The sequence below is a fragment of the Dysidea avara genome, chromosome 6 (assembly GCF_963678975.1).
Source record: "Dysidea avara chromosome 6, odDysAvar1.4, whole genome shotgun sequence".
NCBI classification, from domain to species: Eukaryota; Metazoa; Porifera; class Demospongiae; order Dictyoceratida; family Dysideidae; genus Dysidea; species Dysidea avara.
The window spans coordinates 31,595,636-31,608,542 of NC_089277.1; the positions used below are offsets into that span (position 1 = coordinate 31,595,636).

The window sequence follows — 12,907 nt, forward strand, 5'->3', positions numbered from 1 at the left end:
TGCCAGCACGTGACACCATTGGAGCTGACTTGGAACCATATGCTTGAACCAATGAACAACCTTTGGAAGTTCTGTTGCTAGCTTTATGAAAATGCAGTGATTAATAATAATCATGAAACTCATGCAATGAAAATAGGTATGGCAAGGCTATTTTGAAAATTATAGCCGGTTAGTCTATCAAAAAAAAAAAAAAAATCATTACTTTTTCATTGCTTTTGATTGATAACTAAATTTCAAACGAATTTTCAGTTATCATCTGTGAAAATATGATTTCACTGCATTTTCATAGCCACTGATAAAAGCTATACTATACCATACTAGCTATGAACTATAGCTACCAGACCAGCTGATCGAGTGACTCAAAACTCCATTTTTCAGTAATAGCTATCATGAATGCAAAGTCTTTCAGCAAAGTTTTTCTTTAGTTTAGCTCCACAATATGTGACTTGTCAATACGATTAAACTCCTGTGATTCTTCCAGTGCTTGAGATGGTGTTGAAGTACATTTTGTATATTGCACATCAAGAGTAAAATTGTGTCATAGCTAATGATTCAGAGTCAATGAAGAGGTTGCTATAGCTACCCTGTATAGCTACAATTATTAGCTATAATGGTAACTCCAACATGCATGAGGCATTCGGGATATTACCCTTCCTGAATTGATCATTAATTTTTATGTTACCAGCTTTCTTAACTGAACATCTATGCATGTGACATTTGCAAAACATCCGTTTATATAGAATTTAAAGCTGTCAATACTAACTGTCAATTCATTTTAGCTATATACATACACTTGGTCTTGGCACCAAATTCACCTGAATTGTTGTTATTAAAATGTAACCATTAACCTACCATCACAGCCATTTCTTGGCCGCCACCTTGGATTTCACATCTTTTTTCACCATGGCCTTTTTGGGGGCCGCACCTTTTTTTACGGCTTGGCTGTTTTTGATTAGATATATATATATACATGCAGGGCATATAGCCATAGTAGCAAATTCACATGTAACTAAATATTCATTATGTAGGTATTATGAACAATCAAGATTCTCTAAATAATATTGTAGGTAACTATAACTATATGATAGTTACGCCGGTAGTACCAAGATAATTTAAAGTCAACATTAATTTTCATGTTGCATGTGATGGTGGTGTATATGTATTACACCTCAGGTGTATATAGCTATGGATCAGTGCTAAAGTTTATTTTAAAGATCTTTATTTAGGTCACTTTGACGTGATAATGAAGTTCAGTGTATTATCACTATACAGTGACAACTGTCCTTTTGTCCCTTCCTCTAATTGCCAGCTATTATATAGATCTGCCCCTGTGTATGCTGTACTTGCATGTATGTGGTGATCACTGCATAGATTCATGTTTCAACAGAAGCTGCAAGCTTGTTGTATACTTTCCATGTTTAATCCTTGATCATGAGAGGGCTATATAGAACACACAACTGGTAGATATAGCTAATATTATACACTGTTCATCTGTCTACTGAGTATAAATATGTACAGTACCATAATAATACAGATGTTAGCTAGTGTAGCTCTGTATCAGAATCACATCATGTATAATGTACATGTATGCGATGTCATAACAAAGAGAGTAGCTATATGTTCCTAAAAATTAGTGCTAGGCCTGAGTCAAATATAAAATGATTTCAGGAATTTCCCAAAATTTCCACCTATTGTGTTGTTCACTATATTAATCAGTGAATGCTCTATTAGAGTATTTCACTACAAAATGACTGTTCTATAATTATTATAGAGAGGATTGATCTAAGTAGCTATGTACATTGCATTTGAGTGCTCTATTGCAGTTCGTAGTTTCCACTGACTGCTCTATTATAGAGAGTATCAATCTCTTTTCACGGAATTAAACTCCACAGTTTGATATCCACTTATTGTGCTAGCATAGCACGCTGGACTATTGTGCTTTTTAGTATACTGAAATATTTGATGAAGGCCTAATTTGTGGCTGATATCAGTATATGTGAGCCCTTCTGTGGCACACTGATATAGCTTAGAGGCATTTAGCTACATGTTGCTATATTATTGAGCATAATATTGCTGGAAAATTTAAATGATACTCTGCATTTTTAAATGAATCTCAGCTACTAAAACTCAATTTATTTTGTGATAACTATTTTATGATTTTAACCAATTATATAATACCATTTAGTTTGTTTCCAAATTCAATGTCATGATGACTAAATGATTTTCTGTGAGTGGCATGATCCCAGATCTATAGATCTAGCTGGAGTATGCTACTCATGTTGAGTAGTGTGTTTATACAGCAGTTAGAGTTCCCTTAAATGAGACTGCACCTTCAACACAAAATAAGCACTGTAGTTACTATGATGTAATCAATATTGCCACAAGTCACAATAAGTTTTGCAGATGCTTTAATAAAGCAGTCAACTAAACTAAACTACTCTAATAGAACATACAGTTACTATGTGTAGAATTATTTTATTATAAATGCAAGTAGCTAAAGTGTATCAGTGTATTGTAACTGGCACAGTTTTCCTTACCAGCTACAACAAACACATGTGTGCTATAGCTATACACATATAAAGCATGTATCCCATAAAGCAAATCTTTTTATTTTGTGCCATTTCTTTTTAAAATAAATTCCTAAGAACATAAATTCCCATAATCAAAAATATTTTTTCCTTTGCATGATCCAGTGATAATTGTTTACTCACATATTCTTTGAGTTTTGCTGCAGTAATATTAGTTATATTTGTGACTGGGCCTGCAAAATTTGCCTCCTTCATCACATTTTCACCACTGGTAACTTTTTATTCCATGAAACTATGAACATACAATTTCAGCCCTGCTCACAAGTTACAGAATACACATTATATCTTATTCCAGTAGATCCACTGTGCGATGGGATGTATTTTGTGTCCACATGCCTTGTTTTCATAGGCCCAGTCACATATAATGGTTAACAGGATAGCCAATTGCAGTAAACTTCTAATCCAGAATGGTTGTTCAGTATCTATCTAAGTTCTTGACTTCAAATAGCAACTGAAATTCCTTCCTCCTATTATTTGTAGATCCTATGCTTGTAAATGACTGTGAAACTCCCTTCTGTTAAACTTTTAGCTTTGACATCAACCTGCTATACCATAGCACATATTCTTGACAAATGCAGTACATTATGAGGTATACAGTATAGATATAATACACCCGGTAAATAAATTTTTAGCATTTAGCCAGCAAGAATAACGTTACACTGTGAATCCTTGCATGTTAAAATGAAACTCTAATAGAGCAGTCAGTAACTCAGAAGAATGGCTATTTTATTACAGAATGTTACTTCCAAAAAAGAAAGATATAGTCTATATACATTTTATTACAAACAGTTGCTAACTTATTATCTTGTAAAACACAAATAGTAAAGAGCTTGAAGCAGTTTAATTATGTGCACAATAGAGACCATAGAGCATACTGAAAGCATAATTGGCTGGTGCCTAGCTTACATACTTTATAGTAGTATCCAACACAAACCTTCAAGCTAGCTAAGAAAGAATTTTACGATCTGAGTGCATGCACCCAATTAAATTTATAGCGTCAGCACATGTGATTGTTCACATAGGAAACTTTCCTCTATAACCACCTGTCACAGGAATTTTGGCTTGAGTTTATGGGTATTTCCCTTGTCAGTTCCTGAATCCACTAAGTGGTGGCTTTGCACTGAAGACTACCAGACCTGCAAGATTTGTGTTACTTCCCATATTCCTATAGTATGATGGTTAGGACATGATATGAAAGGTAGCTAAAAATAGCCTAAAAATTATAAAGATTATCCCATGGTATTCAATCTGGTCAGTGTAGGATTGCCACACTACATCAAGTATTACAATAACAGCATATTTAATTAAGGGAAAATAACCAAAATAATAAGTAATTATTGCAATTGAGAAGTGTATAAACCATCATAAATCTGGTCCTTGTGTGATGAGCATATTCTAACACAGAGTATGTGCCCAAACATCTGTGACAGACAATAATATTTGTGAACTCTTCTGTGACATATTCTTGTAAAGTATTAAACATGTACTTGTAGTAGCTATTTTAAACAGCTGTTGATGATGCTGTCATAATTTTTAGCATGATAGCAAGAAAATTATGTGAATTCTTGCATGTACGTACATTTGGGACATGATCACAAGTATACAATGTCATACACCTTATAAGTTGGATATTAACATAGTGGTAATTGGATGTAATGTACAAACAGGTCAGTAGCTATAGTTATGGTACAGCATCTCTTGCAAGTTAGAACATGATTATAATGGCAAAAATAACTTTTAAAATCATTTATTTCACCAACTTGTTTGATGTTCATGCATTGCTAGCTCCAATGTAGCTACAGAAAATATTTCATGAATCTAGTTGCAAGAATGCCAAAACACAGAATATTAATGCTATGCCTATAATAGTCCAATCCAGCAATTCAACTCAGTTTAGCCTGTAGTATAGAGTACTCATGTTCCACCATGGAATACAAATGGAATGTGGCAGACAATTATTTTAAAACAGGCAATGATGTATTATATAAGATACATCAAAATTGTATATTAAATTAATATGAGGAATACTATGAACATTGTGATTTTAAACATGTTGTAACTGATTATGCTGCAAACTATGTCAAGTGAGAAATCCTTACAAACAAATGTATATGGTCTAATAAAGTAGTCAAGCAAACTATTAATTCATAAAACTGTTTTTCTTTACTAACAGTTACCAGCTACAGCCCACACATACATATAATAGCTATACATATGTACATGCACATAATAATGTAGAGAAAGTGATTAGCAATTTTAGTATGCCTTTTCTCTATAAAACTTGCCTATATATGATCTATATAACTTTTAAATTAACCATTTGTTAGTACTTTGCTTCTAGGATTTTCCAAGAGGGGTGCTAAGCAGGGGCAACTATAGTGGGGCTAAAATGTGGCAACTGGTTAATACAACCAGTAGCTAGTACAGTGTAAGAAGTGCACTCAACATAAGGATTCTGGGAGCATGCTCTCAGATGAAAATTTTGCATATCAATAACTTTTGAGGTTGAATTTGGGACTGAACCTTATCAAATAAGCATTGTGAGCCATTTGAATTTCTAGCTGTGGTAACTAACTTCATAAAAAAGGCACAGCGTATTAAGTGCTGCAGTATGGTTTGAGGTCAAAGTTAAAGTTCAATAGGTCTATGATTAATTATAGTGATGGATGTTCTATTAGAATAGCTGACTGTTTTATTAGAATATTTCAATTTTTATATAACAGTCTTACCCTTTTGATACCTCTTGTTGATTCCTATATGGAAGAGAATTGTTCTTCTCTTCTCACTCTTTCCATGTTTTCATTTCCCATGTATGCTTAAGATGTAACTGCAGCTGTATACTGTAGCTTCTACTATCTTTCTAGCTAGCATACAATAAAAGTTTGGAGTGGGGGTTCTTCACCCCCACATGCACCCTCTAAATCTTCCCTAGTATATATATATACTAGCATTGGTACCTGCCCTATGTGCAGGACAAAACATTTTAATGCCATAAACATACACCAAGCATTAAACACCATGTAGCTAAAGCTAAGTAGCATCAAGAGTACATAATATATATATTTAGGAGAGTATCCAACGCTGTATTGCCCCTTCAAAACGCACTGCGTAATAATGTTATGCAATAGTCATCATCACCAAAGATTTTAACTTGCTTCAAGGGCTATAAGAGCCTTGAAGTGCTTGCAGGTCTTCGGCTTTGGTATATCAACGCCTATCAACAAGTCTTTCATGGCAAAGCCATGTATTGGAGTTTACTGAAATTATACTAAAATATTCAGATAGCTATGTTACACAATGTTGCACAATTATTACGCAGTGCACGTGTGTTTTGAAGGGGTAATACAGGCGTTGGATACTCTCCTAAATATATATATTATGAACTCTTGGTAGCATGCATTTTTTTTAACTTTTAAAATATGAAGTTTATTTTGTCTGTGGCTCGATTATTTAATGAGATGTCCCTACCAGTGCCTTTAACATGTTGTAAAGGACAAACAAAAGCATTGGTACCTGCTTTACATGCAGGACAATTAATAATACATTGGGAATTGGGCCTAGCATAAATGTTATAGTGTGTGTATAGCATGCCTGTTAGTGCATGATCCTTATGCCTTCTTTTAACTATGTATAGTGAAATAATGAACATGCAGTGTTAGTTAAACTACATGAAAGCTACGGCAATACCTACATGACAGGAGGTGTACAGTGCCAGACAAGGTAGCAGCCGTCAGCTGTTGATAAAAAGTAGTGAAAAACATGAAGAAATGAGACCGGTTCCCAGAAGAAATGAGACCAGTTTCCACAACCTAAACGAAGGTAAATATAAATTGTATACTGGACAGTCTCAGTGTACTTACTTACAGATGTTAGCAATAAGAATCACCAAGTCTGTAATTCCTACCCCATTGAAAAGAAAATGAATAAAAACACAATCAGGCTTAATGCACTTACAGCTGTAAGTAATTAGATGACGTTGAACAACTCCGTGAAAAAAGAACAAAACTGTCCACATATGGTCACTACCAGATTCTTTAAAGGAAGCAGCTGCCATTGAAGGAAACTAACACTGCAGATATTATACACTGACAGCCTGTAGAACTAAGAGGTTCGACAAGAAACTGTACCTCTGAAGAGATAATATACAAAATCGTAAGAGCAGACCATGCATACTCTTACCGTTGATGGCTGATGAACTGTGTCCACTCGTCATCCGCCATAAGCTGAGATATAACAGGATATAAAACATGTAATACGTACACAGCAACACCAAAGTTGAATCATTTGCAGGCCATTGTCATACAATACACAATAAACAATTTAATACGGCTAAACCTATCGTACAAGCTATCATTTTAGTCTAATACTTACTCATCTAGAGCTGTTTTTGATTGCTGCCATCGAAGGAATTGTCCACTTGGCCGTGCCACTTCACCACTACAGCCAGCAGGGATGTACAGTTGTGGTCCATAACTATCATCGTGGCTCATTAGACGATGGCGCCGATCGCGTACACTCTCTCCGCGAGATACACCGTCGTATCACTCACATTTACAACCTCTGATACAACAATAGCGACAAAGATGGCGACTTAATTACATCAGTAATACGCATGCGCTCCCCTTCAATTTTAAAACAAGCATTACTACGAACTTTTGCAGCTGTGCTAACTGTACAAGAAACTCTAGATTTGTATGGCTCTTAGATTGAATAATTAATTTTACTGGTATTATATGCTTTGCTGTATGAAAATGTGTGCGTATGAAATTATCACAACAAACTGAAGCTATAGCTATAGTTAGCTAGCTATAGTGATTAACAGAAGTGTAGCTACTTATTGTAAAATCATCACGACTTTGTTTGGTACAGTAAAAAAAACCTTAAGTCACATGAGATGGTGATAATGAGATGGTGAAGCTAAAAATGAGACAATAATGAGATCTGATGGTGAAGCTAAAAAGTTATCACATTTAGTTAAGTAAACAAAGCCATACAAAGAATGTGTATTAAACTAAAGTATAATCTGTTTCCCATAATATAAGATGGGGTTTATACTAAAGTATAAGATAGTTAGTATAATGCAAGGCTATACTGAGATTATTTGTATAGTTTAAGCCATTAGATATACCATATTATATTCCTCTTTTTTCACAGTGTTTGAGTGAAAATGATGTCACTTTGTTTATGTGATACCATTATTCCCCTACAGTTTGTCAATATACATAGCTAAAGAGCACAGCCAGTAGCTAAAATTCAATCTTAGACTAACATCTTAAAGAACTAGTAGTGGAAACATATGGGTATCACTATACATGATCAATTTTAGTGTTTTGAAATATAGCATAATTTACAGTCTCAAGACTCAAACTACACTAGCTGTCCAAACAGTACAGAGGGTAAATGTGAGTGGAGAGGGCAAGTAGACTCACCAGTGTGTGGAGTGCATGTGCACTCAGCATGTATAGAACTCTCCAGCTAGAGGGCTCTGGTGGCATACTCCCCTGGAAATTTTTGGAGAATGGCTATCACGATATTGAATCTAGAAGCTATTTTTAACCAAATGTGGGTACAAGATGAATGAGTTCAGTTGGAAGTAATTTTAATTAAAAAACAGGACTATAGACTTTTAAGAAAATGTATAATAGTGGCTTGTCAAAGAGAATAAAGGGTGTATACTTAATTAAATGTGAGAATATTTAAAACACAGGATTGGATCTACTTCATTTTTAGCCACTGTTCTATGGTGCAGGTTGCTATTTTAATCTAACTTTTAAAATGATGGATCCATTCATGCATAATTGTTTTACAACCCTACAAATACAACTAATTTTTGACCACAACAAACCCTTCACAATGATCATGGCAACATAAATGCTGCAGTGTCATTTAAGTTAAAGCTTCAAGGGATTTGATAGTGCAAACTCCAGAAGCTGCTAGATTTAGGTAAATGTAGCATGGGATTTGATCAAGTATGGAAAACGAAAACAAAGAGCTCTCAGATGTTGCAGCCTTGTGAACTTTATAAATGCTATGAAATTCACTATTATATATAAGACTATTGTTTTACTTGTAAGAAAAGCATTTCAACCCAAGAATCAGGTTTGTAGTAGAACCTAACTATTTGACAGAAAAAGTTGTTTTCAGAATAGATTTTCAATAATATTAATGATGTTTAATACATTAAAGGTATAAATCTTTTACCTAAAGTGACTAGTATATGGCAGGATGTTTGGTACACTGGTGAGGGTAGCAGTGCACAGGTCTGGAAGAATAGGATTAATTTCAGCTTACACTCTGGTAACTTCTTGAAAATAATAGTTTTAATGATGGATGTTCTATTAGAGTAGTTGACTGTTCTATTAGAGTATTTTGATTCTAGCAGCTTCTAAAGTAAAACTTACTCCAAAAGTATAATTTTGAACCCTTCTTAGTAATTTTTGGATAAGATTAGCTATTCCCCTTCCTCTTTCCATCTTTTTATTGCCCATACATGTCCTTAAAATGCAACTGTATCTGTACTACAGCTTCTAGAAGCTTCCTAGCTTGCTCATTGTAACATTTTGTAGGGGGGTGCTTCAGCCCCCCCAAGCACCCCCCTAAATCCGCCCTTGTGTAAGCTTACATACAACAAATATAGCCAAAATCCAGATGCAAAATCAACTCAGAATACAACTAAAACAATAATCATAGACAATGGCCAGAAGATTTAAAGTTAAATAATTGTCATTGGACCTTTCATTGAATTATGCAATCGCATGAAATAAGTCTTTTGTTGAGGGAAATGACATTATGCTGGTGGAATAAATCTGTTGGACAATCTGACACTTATTACATGTATTGAGATTTTGCTCTGTAAACAATTATTATCTACACAGTTAAAATGAAGAGTAACTACAACTCTCAAAGAATTCCCAGTGTAGGGACAATTTAACACCCCTGGAGAGTAGGGATACGGCGATTATGCCGGCATAATTTCGGGCATAATAGGTATGTGTGGGAATCAGGAATTATGCTAGCATTTTGAGGTGCTTATAAAGCTTTAACGATAGGATAATCCGCAGATAGCACAATTCCGTTAAAGAAGATCGAGATACTCTAATAGAGCAGTCAGAAACTCTAATAGAACAGTCACTGAATATCATTTACTCTAATAAAGCAGTCACATCGAAATAAAATACTCTAATACAGCAACCAGCTAAAGATTTCAAGACTATTTAAAACTTAAACAGCAATGAAAAGGTGTGATACAGCAATAAAGTGGTATTATTAACCAATTATGGTGGCATAATTTTGGGAATAATGGGCAATTCTCAAAAGCATAATAGGTGATTTTTTAGCACTGCTCAAAAGCATAATTCTCAATATTTGGCCTCATGCCTACCGGAGAGTAACCATTACTCTAAAGGAGTAACTGGAGAGTAACACATGCTCTGAAGATGGTGTCACTTACTCTTCATGGTAATGGTTATTCTCTTCAGAGTGTAGGTTACTCTCCATGGGGTGTTAAATCCTCCCTACACTGAGAACTCTTCAGAGTGGTGGTTACTCTTTAATTTTGACAGTGTAGTCAGATGCACATGTATGAAGAACAATAATACGATACTTAACGTGCAGTGATAGAACAGGTAAACAATTCAGTTTTTGTGATGAAAATAGTCAAATCTTTATAAATCAGTGTTTGTGCACAAACTTAATCAACTAATAATATTTATATAATTAGATACTTGCATTGTTGTTTGACCTGAGATGGAGACTTAACAATTATTAAGCACCTATAGCGCTGTGATATTTAATTATGATATACATAATTATACTATGCATGTATAATATAAATACAAGGATGGCTTTACGGAGTATATGCTATAATGGTAACTCCAATAACTCCTTAGATTTCTCAAGACCGATGTATACATTGCTAGCTTAAGAAGTCTTAGAACAACCATACTCAACTGTTATATGATTTGAGAACGTGTGTTACTACTATAGACAGGTATTTTATTAATATCGTGCTATATGATTAATAATTAATATCCTCACAAGCAGCTAAAGTGAATGAAATATACTAAATATCACTGACATAACCATATTGTCATATTGCAGCATAATACACTCTTACAGTCATATGATGAATGTACACTATAATATAGTGCCTGTTGCTATTAGCTTCAACAAAATCACTTGTCTATTTAAACAACAATCATGTGATCATGATGTACGGTTTGTTAGAGATTTTTGTAGCTGGTGTATGTCAATCTCATGTAAATCATATACATGATAGGGTATAGAATTTTATTTGGGAATCATCTAGTGACAAATCCAGGAGGGTACAGGGGCTTGTGCTCCCTCTCCCAATCTCAAACATTATAACAAGATTGAGATAGCAGTCAGTCAAATACTCTTATAGAACAGTCACCACACAAATCACTATTCAGAATCCTCCATATATAGTAGCTGAATATGAAAACTAGCATCTGAAACACTATCCCATGCATGGGAACATTTAGCCTGCTAAAAGTTTGTAAATGAAATGTACGTGGCCTTGTCTATGCCATTCTTTAGGCTAATAATTATACAGTTAGGTATAGCTGAACTACTCATGACTGTGACATACTCGGTAGCTATGGAGGATTCTGAATTGTGTTTTGTGTGGTGACTGCTCTATTAGAGTATTTTACTGACTGCTCTATTAGAGTATCTCAATCTTGTTGTAATGTTTGAGATGGGGGGAGGGAGCATGAGCCCCCTGGATTTGTCACTGATCCAGCAACTCTTAGTCCACTAGCTTAGAAAGCAGTGTGATTAAGATATTTTTGTAAATAAGCCATTCTATACATTTTATTTTCAGTCTTGAAACATATGACATAACCGACTTTAGCTTCTGGAGGGGGCTGTCCCCCAGACTCCCCTGCTCCATGATCTATATATCTACTACCTTGGTGCACCCTCCTCCTTTCCAAATCCTGGACCTGCCCCTGATCTATTTGTTCTATTAGAGTAGCTAATTATGTACACTCAACCCATTGACACATTAATCGTGACCCAGTTGGGTCTTATAGCCTTTCCAAATTATCAAGTTTGACTAATCATAACTCCTCATTTTTTCAACCTAGCACCTTCATATTACACCAATCCATAGTACTATGTTACGGGTATGAGGTGACAAAATTTCAGGGTGATAGCACATTCACAAGTCAAGTTACACGCTAGGTTTCCAAGTGTATGTAATTGAAAAGGCCATTAGACCCCCAGGTCACAATTAAGACCTAATAGAGCTATCTATGATATGAACATATTATGCTTCAATATTGTAGCTATAGTAATTAGTGTAGGACCTAGCTACTAATTAAGGTCTTTAATTAAAAATTGATGACATCAATTTTCTATTGACTAGGTACCCACCTATTATGATATCTAAATGTTGAGGTTAGTAGGTGCCTATTAACAATACAGAGTTGCTCACCAGCTATATTAATATAAAAGCTATCATTTCTCATAAAAACATAACTATGAGACTATAATAGTGAGCACTGCAGCAAAGTACAAATGTAGCTGCCTACTGATGACTATTTAACAAAATAACATCTTGAGGCAAACTGCAGAGTCCATGTTGTTACCAAAATAATTATATTCTTTAGTTATTTCAGAGTATTCACACTTCACAAAAAAGCATCATGGAGTTTATATTGATTATGGTAATAATTATATGATGTGGTTATTATTAATTTGTGAAAAATTCACTGGGGAGAGTAGGAGGCTAGAAAGCCTATAGGAACACCCCAATTATACAGGCATAATAATTATACATAAAATTAAGCTTTTGAGCACTACTCTCAAAACCATCTATTGTGCTTTTGAGAAATGCCTATTATTTTTTATGTGACATAATTTTGGGAAATAATGTCAATTTATCAGACCATTTACATTGATGTTTTAGCTTCATGCAGTATTCTATTAAACTTAGTTGGTTGCTATATTACAGTATTTCATAATTATTTTATTCTATGTGGATGCTTTATTGGGATAGTATATAATACACAAAACAATAATCACGTGGTTTGCTGCATGTAGGTAGTACCAAGAGTACTTGGTAGTACTAGTGTATTAACATAAAGCCATGACCTAAATAATCACTGGATAAGAAGAGAATGTATGATGAGCGAATAAGTGAGGTGGACAGGGGAACTTCGCTTAATTGGTGTTTTCCTGCTTCGATGGGATTGTGTCAGATGTTGCTGTTGTGACAAAAGGCTCACAACACTTCTTTCTGAGAATTGTGGTTATCATTATAGTCAGACACAGTTTTGGATCAGATATAAACT

At 34.6% G+C, this 12,907-nt stretch overlaps 1 long non-coding RNA gene across 1 annotated transcript in view; it reads right to left on the reverse strand.

The window, feature by feature from the left end:
• LOC136257936 (uncharacterized) overlaps window positions 1-12,907 on the reverse strand; it is a 115,360-nt gene that overhangs the window by 20,951 nt on the left and 81,502 nt on the right. The gene's annotated exons all lie outside the window — the stretch shown is intronic.